Genomic DNA, 17,288 nt, shown 5'->3' on the forward strand with positions numbered 1-17,288 from the left:
GCAATTGTGTCAGTATCATATAGAAATGAGTGTACAGGTGTAATATTAAGCCAATGTTTTTTATCTTTTGCACTTCTTGACCTAAGTGAGTATGTGCGTATGTACTGTTTATACACTGTATATTTCAACACAAGCATAAACTTAAATGCATGGTTATAATTCATAAATATATTCACATCATTTTGTTTCTTACCTCACACACTTTATAAAGGGTTTTGGTAATAAGGTCAATGTATTATGTAATTCTGTGTCTCTGTGCTCTCTGGAGAACGGTACTTAAAAATGTCCTTAGTGTTTTTCCAGTGGCTAGGACCCGTACCTCCTATCACATTAAGTTACTGTATTAAGTGAGGACATTTGGGGAATCCATCCCTCTGGCTTATAGTGAAATTGGTACTATGTGTCTCTTGCCTTACAGTTTTAAAAGCACTTGACAATTTGACATTCTTACTGCTAAGTGGCCTTGACTGAGGCACATCAACAATAGAACATTTTTATGAGTCCTGGCAGAAATCATACCCACTGCCTGATGCAAAGTGATGACTTCCATTTGCTTCCAGAAGGGTGAATGCAATTGCATTTCAGTTGTTTTAGTGTTCAACTAGGAAGAAGTGAGGAAGTTTCTTGTGTTCACTCCCTTCCAAGAAAGTCATCTTGGAAAAGTATTGCAAATTGTTTAAATTCCAAATGCTGCAGAATAATACCTCATTATAACTTGCTTCAGTCTGAAACCCTAATATACTTATGTGATTGGTTTCAGATGTTTCTTTATTCAGAAACCTAAATACTAGGCTAAAGATAAAAGGAAATGGCTAGTGCTACTTTGTTTGCCAATTATCTTTTTTTCCCCTCTTAACATTTTTTCCCATTCATTGTAGAGTATCCAGCTGCATTAATGAGACTGTTTGCACAATGAGAACACTAAAATGACCTTTAGCTTCTGGAGCAGACAAGCAGCATTACACGTGCTTCAACTGCAAATATAAGAGAGAAAAATCTGAAAATGATACATTCTCTTAGTTTAGTCTTCATTTATTTAGTATGTTTTTTTCATACAGTGTACACCAATGTGCCATTACAGATTCACTTGTACAGAATATGATGTGTAATAGTATTTATTCTGCTAACAGTCTGTTCCCCTGAATAAAATCCCTGACTGGGTCCTTATCCTTAAACAGCAATAACAGCACTTTGTGAAAAAAAAAAAACATGAGCGGAAGTATTTCAGAGGCTGCAATTCCCAACATCTTGACTTTTTTTTCAGGAGAAACAGTCAATAAATAAATATATCTCCAAATGTTTTCCCCTTCAGTGCTCCATCATTGTGCTGGCCTGTTGACAAAAATGAGTAATGTGACATTTTACAGAAAAATATCAAATCCAGGCAAAATGTGCCATGCATACTATATAAAAAGCACAGCAAGTACTGTAATTTCATTAAGACAGCAATTACCTTCCCTTCTTTCACTGGCATTTTTTTCCAACCAAATTATAGCTGCCTTTCACTCAGCAAGAATTTTATAACATCGTTAATAAAATGACACAACATAAAAAATTCAGCACAAGTGTTCATTTAGGCATAGTCCACTTGATGATAAACTCAACTTGGTGGCTGGAAATGCTAAACGAATGCTTTATTTCCTGCAAAGGACAGAGAGCAATGGTTTAATTTGGGAGATTTAATTCTCACACGGTTAATCAGGCATCATCTTCTGTCATTTTTTTTATATTTGTACAGTACTCTATGTATTCATTTGGCAATGAAAAGGAAACACCTGCACTCAAACTTTGAGTCCCATTAGTAGGAACTTGCTTTTTTGATCTGTGCATTGACTTTGGGGTTAGACTCTTCAGACAGGTGTGTTTCCTCAGAGTGGTTTGCTTTCCTGAATCGGAATGGATCGAAAATAAAGGAACTACACTCTCAGAGGTCATGGGGCAAATGTGGTCTCACTAGGTCTCTGGGGAGCTGAAGCTTACCAGGTGTTTAATATTCACAGAGGTTATTGGCTGAATAAATGTGATAAAGTGTACTCAGCAATTCAAAATACATTTTAATGAGAGCCTTTTTTTTTGCAAACCTTTCTCCAAAAAAACAGAAAGGAAAAGAAAAGCCTCACATTAGAGGATGTCTGCTCAATAGATACAGAGGTTAACGTTAATTCAATCGGGCATGTGTAGTTTCTCCATAAAAGAGAACATACACTCAGTGGCTTGGTTCCATTTGTTGTAATTTTTAGTTTCTTTTCTATTTGTAAGAAAGAGAACCACATACATATGGAAGCAATAAATAAATCCAGTCATTAAAATATCTCCAATTTAGAAAGGAAAATCTTAATGAAATAATATCTTAGCCAAAGAAGACAGAAATGTAAATTAGGCATTTTAAGAGGGACCTCTTAAAGAAATTAGAATGTGCTATTTTTTCAGTGTAATGAATTTATGAATTGCCAGTTGTTAAGTAAACACACTTTCTTAATTTTCTGTATATTCCATTAAGTGGTAAAAAGACAGGCAACTATGAACAATGAACCTCAGCTAATGTTTCCATGCATAATATGAATGCTCTTAATTCATAAATTAAAGCCCTAAATATGGCAGAATGCAATTAGGTAAAATTATATTTATCACTAAGTAGTGCAATGGGATTAATTTGTAACGTATGTGTGTGTGCATTTAAGTAAAATATGGTGAGACATTTAAATAATGAAAGATATATTGTGCTAGCCAGAGAGAGTTTGAGGCATAGTGCATTTCAGATAACAAATATAATGCTGTCTGGTCTGGAAAAAAAATGCGGCAGCCAAAATGCAAAATTCAAAAATATCTCAGAGGGGTCATGAGATGAGAATATTTTGTAGAAATGTATTTTGCTTGCTACATAAAAAAATTAAATTATAATTCAAATGTAAAATAGCAACAAACATGAAAACAATGAAAATGAAATGATATGAAAACACATGTTCAAAGTAAAGTCCCCAAAGTAACGGTGGGTCCATGTGCACATGCTCCAGACCTTGGGCTATGGGGAGAAGTCACATGACCATGTGACCAAGGGTGGTACAAACCGGTCCTCAGTCGTTGTTTATTAACAAAATTATTTACATTTTTACATTGTGTTTTGTACCTAGGTACTTAATCAGGGGCTAATATACACTATTTACAAAAATGTGTAAGCACAAAAAAATATTAGGTTTGTGTGTGTGGACACAATTTTGTAAATATCTGTATATTTTTTATATTGTGAAACAGGTTGTTAGTGTCAACATATTGTTATATGAGAATTACTATATGAGTTGTGATTGGCCAGCTCTTTTAAATAGTGTGGGTGAAGGACTGTTTCATTAGCCTATGATTAAATGCCCAGGTGTGGCATGAAATGCATTAGGTTTTTTTGTACCACAAGTAAGATGTAAATAATTTTGTTAATAAAGGACTTTTAAAGTGCCATTTTTCAAGTGAGGTCCTGTTTGTGCCAGCCTTTTGTCAACAAACAGTCAACATGGTGTACATTGTACAATAAAATTTTACCTGTTTTAACAAAGATGGCTCTCTGCAGACCTACTGTGAATTCAAACACTGCTACACTAATAAGCAAACCTTAGTACAAATTGGTCTCTGTCCATTGTTACTGAATCCACAGGATCCAGTAAAAAAGGTCCACTGGCAGGATGACTACAAATACACATGGCAGGCTTAATTACACTGAACTGATTGCACAGAATTGGGCCAAATTATTGCATCACAGAGCAGACTTTGTAGTAACCCAATAACCATAAACAAAGCAAGGTGCTATTAGCAACAATAGAATCAAAACCGACTAATATATTAAGATTCAATTACTTGTTTTTTATTGACCAGTCACCTCCATTTGATCCATCCCTCAATAAAAAGGTCAATCAGTTGTTAAAAAAAAAAATCTGGAACTGGATCACCTAATACTTCCATTTTTGTCTTTTTGTTTGTTTGCCATGCTTTTATTCTGAATAAATGTTTGGGGGGAAAAGGCTGTATTTGTGCCTGAAGAAATGCTTTTTACCTTGGGTTGTTATGGCTAAAAGGTACAGTATTTTCTTGAATTTGAAGAAACTATAATAACATTTGCAATGCTTGCATATCCAGTGTATTTTCTTTTAGTTGTAATTCCATTATTTCACATATTAAAACAATACTACTTTCTAAATTAATGCCTGGGAGTCTATTAATGATTGGAAGTTTAAATGTAAGGACAAAAAGGTCACTAATGGCTTAAGAAATACCGTCATCAGAACATTTTAATTTTGTCTGACAAAAGAGTGTAATATTGTCAATTAATGTGCATTTGGAAAAAAACGGACTATCTAAAAAAGTTTTTAGGTATTTTTATGGTTGCATAAAAGAATATGTTTCCTGATATTAATGCGACCATATCTATTTCCTGTTTGGCAAACATAGTCAGTCCTGCTTTGCTTTATGATAGAGCTTCTTTATATGTACTTTGAAGCAGAGCCACTGCTTGTTAACATTTACTACTTTGCTCCTAAGAGAAGCCTGTGTCTTATTAAATGATGAAAATGAAAGAAATAAAAAGGTTAGTTGGGTCAGAGAAAATAGAAGACCTGAACATTTAAATATGTGAATATATTACATTTGAATCTCACAAAAAATAACTCAATAATATTTGTTTGTAGGCAAAATTAAATAGTGAAGTAATAAAGGTTGATTATGTAAAGACAGTAACCCTTTAAATACATAGTGGCAGAGCTAAAACTCTCACTAACTCTTTTATGTGTGGAAAGCAGCCTCTACTGATAATGCTGCTGCAGCCTTAGGGTTTATTACATCATTACTGCTGTTGGTTAGAGCTGCGGCTTTTGCCTGCTTATAAGAATACATACATGTATTTTTTTTAAAGGAAAATAGGTGACTGTAAAAGCACTTATTTATTATCTAGATAAATGTTCATTCATATTGCAAAGCAATTTTGAAGCTATCCCAAACATATTTTGTTCATTTAAATTATCACTAGGAGATGGTTTTTTTTCATTCATTTTAGCATGCATTGTTTCCTAAATACATTTTAAGATGCACATTTAATTGAACTGAATTTATTGATGCAAAAGCACATATGTAAAATAACATTGTAATCAAGTCAGTGTACAAAGTTATCAACATTAAAAGCTCACTGTCATTTTTGTGCCCTTATTGTTTTGTTGTTCCATTACAATGGATGTATTTTTACTAGTCCAGACTGGTGTTTTTGGGTTTTTTTGGGGGGGGCATGGTGTTAGGATAAATAATGTGGAATGAGGGAGAAAAAGATAAGTTAAGATCAGGACATAACTGGAAAAAGAAGTAGGCAAAAAGAATAATGCTGGTAGAGACAAAGTCAGAAGAAAGGTGAGAGAGTAGGAAATAATAAAAAAGAAGCATACCAAATGGAGAGCATGGAAAGAAGGTGTAAAAACAAGGTAGGTTGTATGAAACAATTTATAATATTGCATTATATATTCTTGCCTGTTGGTGGCCCAGGTCTCTGGGTCTTGGAAAGTCTTGGTCAGAACTGTACTTACAATTAGTCAAGTCATCTTTCACTTAGAAAGGTTTGCCTACCATTATCATGACTATTGATAGAGAAACATTTACTGTGTTCAAAGGGTGTATTTATCCGGTGGTAAATAGACAATCTTTGAAAAATATTCCAAATCCCACTAATTTGAAATGCTTGAGTATTTTTTTGTGCTTTAAATAGTTAGTTTTCAATATAATCAGCTGTTTACTGCTGCTATTCTCTGTGAACACTAAAGGGGGAAAAACTGATGATTCAAATTAAAAAAATGGTTGCATTTTAGCACCATATGCAGTGTGCCAATAGAGATATACGATTATAAATATATTCCAAAAGAAAATTTTGAGTGGAATATTTGGACTACTTTTCAGAGCAAATTCTTTCTTAAGACTTTTTTTACAGTTGAAAAAAGTTTTTTCTTCTTTTATGATGCCACAATTGCACAATTCATTTTAATCAAAATAGTGTACAAATCTTTAAAGATGCACATGTGAAAAATTGTAAATAGCGAGATAAAGGGCACAACAGTGAAACTTTTTTTAAGTAAATATAATCACTTACACATAAAAAATTTCAGATATTTGTAGGCTTTTCTGTTGCCTGGGGCTTTCATCTTTTTTAAACCCACATTGGATTATTTGTAAGGGAATGGTCTTATTAAAAGAAGGGTCAAGATACTGAAAATATAGCCAAACATCCTGATAAACATGGAGGCATATCTCTGATGGCAACTGGAAGATTTCCTAGTCACCTATGGCAGCTATTAATCCTCCTTTTAGGCTAATGGATAGGACCTTACCAGAGCACTTGTTCTGAAATGTTTAGTCCCTTCTCCTCCAGTGGTTTTTGTCCTGTCACGGCCAGTAGATAGGAACATTCGTACGGATCTCTGGATGAAGTTTGGCTCAACAGGAGATTAAACCTTAATGATGTGGCGCAGGCACTGAAAGTGCAGTCTTCCCAACAGACATGTAAAATTCAAAAAGTTTATTCAGGTATACATGAAGGTAGCCTTATGCGTTTGGGTTTCACATAGGCTCTACTTCCTGTCCATGTGGATTTGGTTGAGTATTTACACAACAAGGCTTAGTATGTAGGCAGCTTACAAAGTTCTCTGCCAGAAGTTAAAAGCTAAAAAAAGCTGAGTTAACAGAGGGCACTCTGAATATGATGCAATAAAAGCATGATTTTAAAGCAGACTGGCACAATTATCGGATTCTTTTGTCATGGTTCTGAAGAAGTGCTGCCCCTTATGACAGCACTATTAAAGGGGTCCGAAGAAGAAAATCATGTAGGCAAAAATATATTTGCACAGTAAAAGGCTATATAAGCAGAGTGCACTTCCTCACATTTTATATGATAGCATTGCCAGCATCAAGAGAGTAACAAGTATTGTGGTGGTCCAATGAAAGCTTTCTTTATGGGCAAATATTTTGATGCTGTATTCTGTTTTATGCTGATTTCTTCTGCCAATGGAACCTGGAGTGTCAGGGGAAATATTTAAATACTTTATGGTTTATGACAAATAGATTATTAATAATTATTATGCTGTATTTCTGCTTGTATGCAAAAGAAAGACAAGGCGCTAATAGGGTTACGTCTGATGTTGAGACTCACCAAAACCTGAAATATCTATGAGGCAAGACTCTTGGATGAGGTCACTGTCAAAACAAGCACCTGTCCAAGGTGAACCTTCTTATTTACCATTGGAGTTTGAAATGTTGTTTGTGAAATTTTAGATGCCATAATTAAAAAGTGACAGTTGCAGTCATGTAACAGTCTTTTTGCCACAGAAAAGAAGGAATAAGAGATTGTAGTTGGTGCCAAGTTATAATCAAGACAAAGTAAGATCTTTTTAGTCCTTAAACCAATACAAACCCAGTGAGGAATATGCTACTAAATCATGTTGAAGAAGTTTCCTTTAAATATCTAGGGGGAATTACAGTATAAGATCAATTTTATTCCATCATTCTACTTCAATCAGAAATTATGGTTTCTAAACCAAAACCCATAAGAGAACAGTTTGCTTGAAATTTTTAGAACTTCCAAAGAACAATAATTTTGTGATGTCCAATTAGAATTAGTTCAGACTTGTATATATCATCTATTTATATATCCAATTCTAGATCTGGACCTGGCTTCAACTGCAAATGCTTAATGTCAGCAATTACTTAAAAGAGAAACTTAAGTGGTGTGAGAGGACACCTACCAAACCAGATGCACTACTCTTTTCTGGAACAGGTAAGTAATACAGGCAATATTTAAAGTTATTTCTTCTAAGTAAAGCTACAAACTATAAATACTATAAAGCTTATACAAACTCTTCAAACTATAAAGCTTATACAAAGTAATTTAATGTAAAAAGGGAAAGCTTTAGGTCTGTTAATATTTTATATCCTTTTATTAATGCAAATACTGTATGTAGCTTCTCCTACGATGTTACTTTTTCCTTTAAGGTTGTCATTTTCATGGATATTCCTTCAGTCAATAGTGCATTAATGGCAATTACTTAGATAAGTTATTGCTAATAAATTACATTAATGTGAACCAAATTAGAATCTCAGAAATGCAAGTAGTCATGAATAAATAAAAGGATCAATATCAATACTTAAATGTATAGTATATGCAAATATAAATCTGTCAGGGGGCTATCAAGATGGTAATGCTAATGGGTTTAGCATTTAATATCACTATTATATGCTTCTTATATATGCAGTATATTACATGTATATAATTGTATTTACAAACTACATGCAGGCCCTGTATGAAATGCACATATTACAATAAAATAGTTTGTTCTGGAATTGCACAAATCAGGGCAAGATTTTGCATCTGGTATTTTTGGCACAACATTTTGTGGCACTTACTAAATGGCATGGAGATTTGCACAAGTTGCAGCACACTGCAAAATAGATGTTATATATGGGTGGGCCATGAGCAAATATTTAATAGCTTTCAATTACACACTAATTTGCAACCAACTAATGTGGGAACAGTGAGCTAACGTGGCCCAGTAGTTCACACTTGGTAAGAAGAGTTTCTTTTCAGCCATGGCTTGCAAGTAAATACATTTTCATCTATAAATAACATAATTCAGTCATATGCTTGGATGGCCAGCTTATGAAAGTTCACGGGTGTCTTCTAAAATTATGGTTTGGATTTGGCTGGATTCAGCCAAATACTTTGTGAATGATTTGGGATGAGTCCCAAAGAAGTGCTCCCTTATTATGTACTGTATGTATTATTTCATTGTCCCTGTCCATTCTACTGTAAAATACTGCATGACAATTATACATATAAATACTATATACATACAATATGGCCAATAGCTGATACAAGAGGAAAAGAGGGCCCTGCTCAAAGAGTTTATAATCTAAAATGCATAAAATCAGAACATGTCAGCATTCTCATCATTTAAGACAAAAAAGACAAAAGAAAATACATGTTCATGCCAGTCTGCGGAGAGTGCTGATTGTTTGTCACAGAATATAACGTTACACTTCAATATTATGAAATACCAGAATAGTATCATTCTCATCAAAAACTACTTTTTCGTCATAATAACCCATAAATAATCTGTGTACATCAGTATACAATCATAACATTATATTCTGTTTATACCCACCACAGGAACATAGATTTCCTTTAATACTGATGTTGTGAAGTAAGGATAGGTCCAGTGGTTGAAATACCATTCACATAGGCAGCCAGAACTAAGTTTATTTGCATGAATACTGAATAATTCACCTACATAAATTATATATCAAAATGTTCTTCATGCTCAGTGGAATATATCTCTGGTTTCTAGAAGTGTCTTTAATATTTTAATATGGCACTTATTCTAATTTAAACTTATAGAGTTTCTTTTGTTTTACACATGTACTGTCAATTAATTATAAGGAAAATAACTTAAGTCATAAAAGAAAATCATAGTTGATTACTATTGTACCTTTGCTTAATATTCATTAATTCCTAATAAATATTAGAGTATAAAACAACCAAGCTGTTAATTATTTAATTAAGAAAACACAAGACTGATACTATGAATAATTGTGCTTTATTATGAATCTGATGCCTTTGTTTTCTTTGGCCCGTGATTTTATTAATAAAGAAGCAGTGTAACAATGGGCAGATAAAATATGTATTTATATTATTTAGGAATTGCATGAACCTTAGGGAAATGAAATCTTCAAATTGTTCAGTAATTTATTTCAGTATATAGAAGCCATGCACCCTTATTTATTTAAAGAAAAAAGTCAACTTTATTATATTATTTTATATTATTAACTAGGTTGCAATATGCAGAGCAGAGTTCCATCTTGAAGATTTTAAGGCTACATATACAACACATATTTACAAATGGAGTACTAAGTGCATCTTACATATTGCAAGTGACCCAGTATTTTGGGAATTACCTATAATGGGAGACATAAGTGTGCAAGGGTGGATCACCATGAACATCTAGGGGCAGATTTATCAAGGGTCGAATTTCGAAGTGTAAAAAACTTCTATATTCAACCATTGAATGGCATTACTTTGATATTCTAAGTCGAAGTCAAAGGTTTTTTTATCGAATTTGCCTATATTTATCGAATTTGGCCATTCTGTGTTTCATGATCAGAAATAGTGTCAGTCATATAGCAAAGACATAATTAGCCATCTGTAAATTTGGAAATAGATTGTATGCTAACCTAACCCTTCTCTGTTACTCAGGGTCCGACTGGGCCAGCGGGAAAAAATCTGGTGGACCCTGCAGGTCCAGACCTGCTATTGCCGCTGCCCTATCCACCCTCCCTGGCCCTGGTCTTTGAGAGAAAATCATCAATTCGTTCAATTGTATGCAGGGCCGCCAACAGGGGGGCACTGGGGGTACAGCTGTACCGGGCCCGGGGCTGAAGGGGGGCCCGGCTCGGCGGTGTTACACTTTTCAAATTAGCCGGGCCCCCCTTAACAGCGCCGAAGGTCACGGTGCAGCTGAAGATCCAAAGCCGCGCCAAAGACCTGCTGCTGCTCACGCTGCTGAATTGTCACTCACTAAGTTCCGTGCGGCAAGTACATTCCCCTGCTCTTCCGTGCTGCTGCTGCTGACAGGCTGAGGCTGATGTGGGCGTGGAGAGAAGGAGGTAGGGGGAAAGGATCAGAAACGTTTAACCCTGTAACTCCAAACTGAGCAAGAGTAAGGTATTGTAACATTGGCACTGGAAGCCTCTCTTTCCAGCCTGTATTTGTGTAATTATTTTAGCACCAGCCTAGTGTGTTGCTGTCATTCTATCCTAGTATGTCTTTTGTACTTATTATTTGGCAGATCTTTCTAGTGATCATGTTGCTTGCTTATTCTATCAGTTAAAAAAAAGTAAAATTTTTCTAATAGAACCGTAAGCAGCCATTACTAAAGAAATAAAAAGCCTAGCTTGAAGGTCAGTTAAAGGGGTTGTTCACCTTTACATTAACTGTTAGTATGATGTAGAGAGGGATATTCTGAGACAATTTGTAATTGGGTTTTTATTTTTTGTGGTTTTTGACTTATTTAGCTTTTTATTCAGCAGCTCTCCAGTTTGCCATTTATATAATCTGGTTGCCAGGGTCTAAATTTCCCTAGCAACCATGCACTGATTTAAATAAGAGACTGGAATATGTATAAGGGAGGACCTGAATAGAAAGATGATGTTTTTAGCGCTGGTGTCTGTGTGGACTTTTTAATGTGGGGTGGGGGCGGGATCTGGGGTGGGCGGAGCCAGGGGGCCCAGAAAATTTTGCTATGCGGGGCCCCGTGATTTCTGATGGCGGCCCTGCTTGTATGCAAGTGTAAAATTTTTGAGCCAAAGCCTGCAGACAGAGGCTCTTTACAGCAACACTTCTCCCTAGGATCCTCAGACTAAGATACTGAAACTGGGTCTGACCCAATGAAACAGGGAATAGTGGAAACCCTATAATTCAGACCAGAATCTCTATCTACTGACTGTCTCCTCTTAGATGTTTCAGCACTGCCTCAGACTGAACCTAACACTGAGCTTACATTGAACTTAATGAGAGCACATGGGGGGGTATCAATTGAAACTCAAATTTTTCTCATTATTTTAAAAATAAAAATTCGACTTAACTCCCAACCACATTTTGGCTTAATTTACTAAAAAAAAATAAAAACAAATGAAAAGTGTACGTGTTGGAAAAGTCTCAACAAAATCATGTGACAATTAGAATTGTGTGACTGTTTTGACTTTTCAAACAAGAACCAGTGTCCAAAACCCTCGAACATCATGAAAGCAAAAAACATCTTGCAATTGTAAAAGGGACATCTGCCATTGACTTTTACATGACGTCAGTAGATTTTAACTGTAATACATCTTGAAAATGTGGATTTTTCCTCTTAAAAAATTTAAGGCTTAATAAATAGGCCCCATAGTGTTTCCACCCAAGCCTGTCTCTAAATTACTACGGATGGCATGGCATGATCCGGTATTCTGTCTCCACTCCAACAACCAGTCATCTTTATACATTTCCCTTTCTCTCTGACGTAGCTATTGCAACAGTCATCCATGCCATCCTAGACTACTTTGTACAACATTTCACCAGCCTCCTGGACTTCTTACTATATTTACTTACTATATTTATCCCCCTCAGATCAATCTCAAACTCTGCTACTGTAAATCTCCATCTCTCATTCACATCTCTCCACATCTGCTTCCTTGCATTTTCCTGTGTTCTTGGTCGCCTTTATTCCTCTCAGAGCCATTGTTTTTTTCACACCACAGACAGCCAATACCACTTCTCATCCTAAATGTAATTCTATTGTTGTTCCTTACCTCTAGAATTCTAATCCTGAAACCCTTTTTTTTTGCTCCACTTATGATCCCTTACAACCATTCACATTAACTTTCATTTGTTCTTGGGCATTATGTCTTCCCTCTTCTCATTACCCAAAATATGTGACTGAAAATGTCTGCTTAAGAAAAAGACAAATGCATCCCACAGGTCTGACACACATGGCAAAGAGGGAGAAATATTCCAGGTAAGGGTGTTAGCCAGTCAGTTAGCAATATTATTGACTTGTGCCTCTTTCAGAAAGTTTAAGCATTTGGCTTATTTTATAAATGCAGTAATAAAGTAAGTTACATGAAGTTACATAAAGTAAGAACATGACTACCTCAGGCCATTTTTTTTAAAGATACAAAAAAAGATTAACAGACGTTTTGTAGTAGAAGAAACTTTTAAACAAAGAACAACTTATAGAAAGGTAAATGACATAGATCACTTTAGTTTTGAAAAAAGAAGAAGGGCGTTCCACTGCTGATGCTGAGGTTTAATACTCATAATTGTATTATAAAGGTTTCCCTGTATGCAATACCTAGACTCATTTACTCATAATGATTCATCCACTTACTGATTTTCCTGAGTCCCTGCAAGACTTCCTGTAAATAATAGGAATCTCTGAAAACACAACCATAGCAACTCCGCTACAGGCATTGCAGGAGAGGGCTTTCTTAAATGCTTCACAGTGTCAACATGATGAGCAGTAGATTATATTCCTGGCAGTAGCAAAGAAAACAAAATAGTCAAACATGAAAATAAGAAGGTTTGCAGGTGAATTAATAAGGGTGATTTCAGAAGTGGAGGAATGGAGTAGCTATTAAGTATACATTTTAAACATAATTAAGATCATATATCATTTTAAGCACCATTAATGAAGTAGTATGAACTATTTTAAAAAACAACATTATTTTATTTTAAATGCGTTTAAAATCAAGCACTGGACATATTTCCATTGGATGACCATTTCAAATATAATATAAGTGCAATTACCCTGACCTCTTCAGGCTCATACAAGGCAAATAGCTCTCTACAGTCACTCCTGGTCATCAGCTGGAACCTTCAACTGCCGTGACAACAAATCGAACACTGGCCTCTTCCCTATCTAAGGAAATCAATAAAGGAATTAGATGACTAAGACTAACCAGTTACAGATATAACAATTTTTGAAGGCAGAATGCCACACTTATTAAGAATGTGAGTAACAGTTTGCTTCTTATACTGTATATTGTTGCACAATTTAGCAGTACACAATCACAGGATGAGAGATGGGAAATATAAGCATAAGTATACTGTACATTTGGCTAATTGAATGTGGTTTAAGTTGTTCTCTTAGGGCAAAAAGTAATATGAAAATATTGTGTGATGTTTATATTATCATATCAGCAGCAACGTTGGGTTTTGACCATCAAATTTCAGCCATATGCTTATGTCAAGTTAAACATAAATGATATTAGATGATATCTTTTCACAAGTAATATTTTATTCTTTCATTTGTAGTTTCTGCGTTCAGGGAAACTGATTAACAAAAATGATCTTTTCTTATTATTTATAAAATATAGGTTTTTTTATAGTTTCCAGTATTACTCTCCTCATGAACAAAATGGGTTCTTTTATAATCTTTACAATCTGTGTTGATCGGGTACAATGAAAGGGGGGAAACCACAAGCAGAACTGTCCCGTTTTTTGCGGGACAGTCCCAATTTTGACAGCTTAGCCAACAGTCCCAAATATTCTTTGATCATCTGCACTGAACAGCCACAAAAATATACAAAGTTCCTGAAATGTTACTAAATAAGAGGCCAGAACACTCAGCACCCGCACTTAGATACATCTGTAACAATTTAAAAAACAATTCTAACTATTTAAGATAATCAGGTCTCTTGGGAGAACTGTGGCTATGGAGTTTCTGTAATAAAAGGCACTAAATTTGCTCTGGAGCAGTAATCCATAGCAACCAATCAACATGTATTTATTGGTCACCTGTTTAAAAGCAAACATATTATTGGTTACTCTGGGTTACTGCAAACTTAGTGCCTTTTATCACAATTATCAATTTATCACAATTTAAGCATTTGGTTAATCAATTTATCGCAATTAGCCTTCATTAGCAAAACTGTAATAACACAAAAGACATGGCCCTAAAACTCCCAGAAACTCCCTGTCAAATTTTATAAAATGGATGTGGTATTTAGGGTGTGTGGTCATAAAATGAGGGCAGCCAAAAAGTTTTGCTTGGCTAAAGGCAGCAGATCTTTCTGTCCCTTCTTCCGTTGTTCAAATGTTGGGAGGTATGCACCAACTATTAGTAAACCATGTGATACAAAGCAGGCTGGAACTGACTGCTATAAGCAGACAAATTCAGTTGTTTAACTAGATAGTATTCAGTCTTCATCTTCCAACGTCCTACTGATTCACGAATTGCCAGGAAGAACGAATGCTGCATTAAATTTTACCTAATTTTATTTTGTTAGCACTGGTGGCAGAAAAATGAAAACATGACTTCACATATACACACATCTTCCAATGAATGTGGTTTCTTCAAACATTCACAGTTATAGTGCATGGTACTTGTCTGACGAAGGTGCACGCAGCCGAAACGTTATGTTGCATTAAACACGCAGGGCTTGGCCCTCTTGCATGGAATCCTGAGTTCCGTCTTTTTCTTTTCTAAGTGTGTTAATCAAGGGTTGCCGATCCCTTTTAACTGAGCACTGGACCAACTGTAATTCGAGAGGCCAGGGTGTGCTGGTGGGTTTTTGGAAATTGTCTGGAGTCCACAGTTTATTAACATGTATTTATATAGCGCCAACATATTGCGTAGCACTGTTACTCTAAATTGCACTTACAGGGGGAGGGTTACTTACTAGAATCAATATTTTTCTGATTATTTGAATATAAAAAGTCAGATCAAACTAGAATTCACGATTTGACCTTATTTATTATTAAAACCCTGATAAAATCGAACAAAAACGTGAATCGTACAATTCTTTCTGAGGTTTTTCCCGAATCGCTTGATTTTTTTAGGCTTTTTTCCCAAAAAAACCCACATTTTTCTGATTTTTGCTTGAAAAAGTATGATTTTAGGGCTAGTTCTAGTTTAGACCACAGAAACTTCAAAATAGGATAGGTACTTCTGCCATTGACTTATACACCACCTCAGCAGGGTTTTTGCTGAATCTGGCTTTAATTCTCGGACAATTTGAGTTTTATAAAAAATAGAAAAATTAGAGTTTTGCCCCAAAAGGGAGTTTAGTAAATAACCCTCTAAATAATGCAGTTATTCTTTTGAAGCACTCACTTTAAATTGAAAAAAAAACAAATATTTACACATGTATAATGAAAGAGAAAGCAAATTCTAGTGTGTGCCATCACCCTAAAATTTAGTGTAGTGTAAAAATAGTACCCCATAGATAAAAAAAAAATCTCTTCACCTATATGAGTTGCCAAGTTTGGAAATCTGTACTGGACATACAGTATACCTTGCAGTCATTACACAAAACATTAAGGGACTGATTTGTTAACATACATTCTAAATTGCACAGTAATTACTTTTAAACTGTCAATTACAAGTTAGAAAATAAAAGACCTGATTAGTTGCTACCGGCAACCTGACATATACAGTACAAATTATCAACTATGTCTGTAAATCATCCTTGGGATTTTCTTTATCCTAACTAAGTAACATTTTTTTGCATATACAGCCAATCCAACCTACACTCCTATATAGAGAAAACTTTACTAATATTGAGAGCAATTTTTGCTTTCATGCAGTTCTGTGTATACTTCCTAGAGGAGTGCTCAGACAGCAGTATGCAGCATATGTGTCCACTAAAGTATTTAAGTGATGTGTGCATTTGCTGTTGAACTGGAGATGTTAAATGGGATGGTCAGTAGGGATGAGCAAAATATTGTGCAACAAAGAAATGCCCATAGACTCGAATGCATAGTAAAAAATGTTGATCAGTTTTAAAAATGTTGTGCAAAAAAACACCCATTAACTTTGGTGAATTTTTTTCCATTTAGTGAATTTTTGGTGCAGCAAAACAGGCCAGATTCACCCATGACTAAAATTGTAAAATCTGTCATAAACTTTCCTATATTATGCCAAGTATATTTATTGATTTCCAAATTCCTGTGATTTAAACATTTTTGTACTCTAACCTGTTTCCTGTGGCTTCCAAATATACCTAATTAACATGCCTACTTTTAATCAGGAGTTTATATATATACACTTCTCAGGAATGCATGAGTTAATGTCTTTCTTACCTCCTGTAATCCTTCTAAACCCTTTTAATGTTCTTATCAATATTAGTCTACCTATGTATGTAAGAGTTACATTTACAAACAGAGAATAAATACCAATATTCTCATTCCCTCTTAATAACATCCCCCAACTGGAATAAGTACAAAGGGGCACAGCATTCCAAGGGGTAGGGGAAATTCTCCAAAGATTTCTCACAAAAAAATATACCAGATAATTATCTTTTGGACTGTTTCTTGCAGAATTCTGTGGAGAATTTCCACTTCACGTGCTAGTTGTTCAAATTCATCATAAATCATTTTTATAAAGAAATTATTTATGTAAAAATCATTAGGGATATAACAATGGGCCTTTCGGTATGTATCTACTATCTTTTCAAAGGAAAACAAAAAGTGGATGTATTTAATTACATAGTTCACAATATCCGGTACTTATCTTTGCAGAATTCTGGTATGAATTTGTAATTCTATCCTTGCTAATTAATTCCTGTAGTGCTTGATTTCTTTTAAGGTCTGTTTTGTAATTTGAAGACAATTTCTTCTTAATAGAGAAATATGTACTTGATATTTTGAAATTGGTAAATTAATATTTGACATTCATTCCCTTTGTTACTATCCAATTATGCATTCTTCAGCTTGGCATGTTGTCATTGACATCATATCATGAATA

This window comes from Xenopus laevis, chromosome 2L (genome assembly GCF_017654675.1).
Source record: "Xenopus laevis strain J_2021 chromosome 2L, Xenopus_laevis_v10.1, whole genome shotgun sequence".
Lineage (NCBI taxonomy): Eukaryota > Metazoa > Chordata > Amphibia > Anura > Pipidae > Xenopus > Xenopus laevis.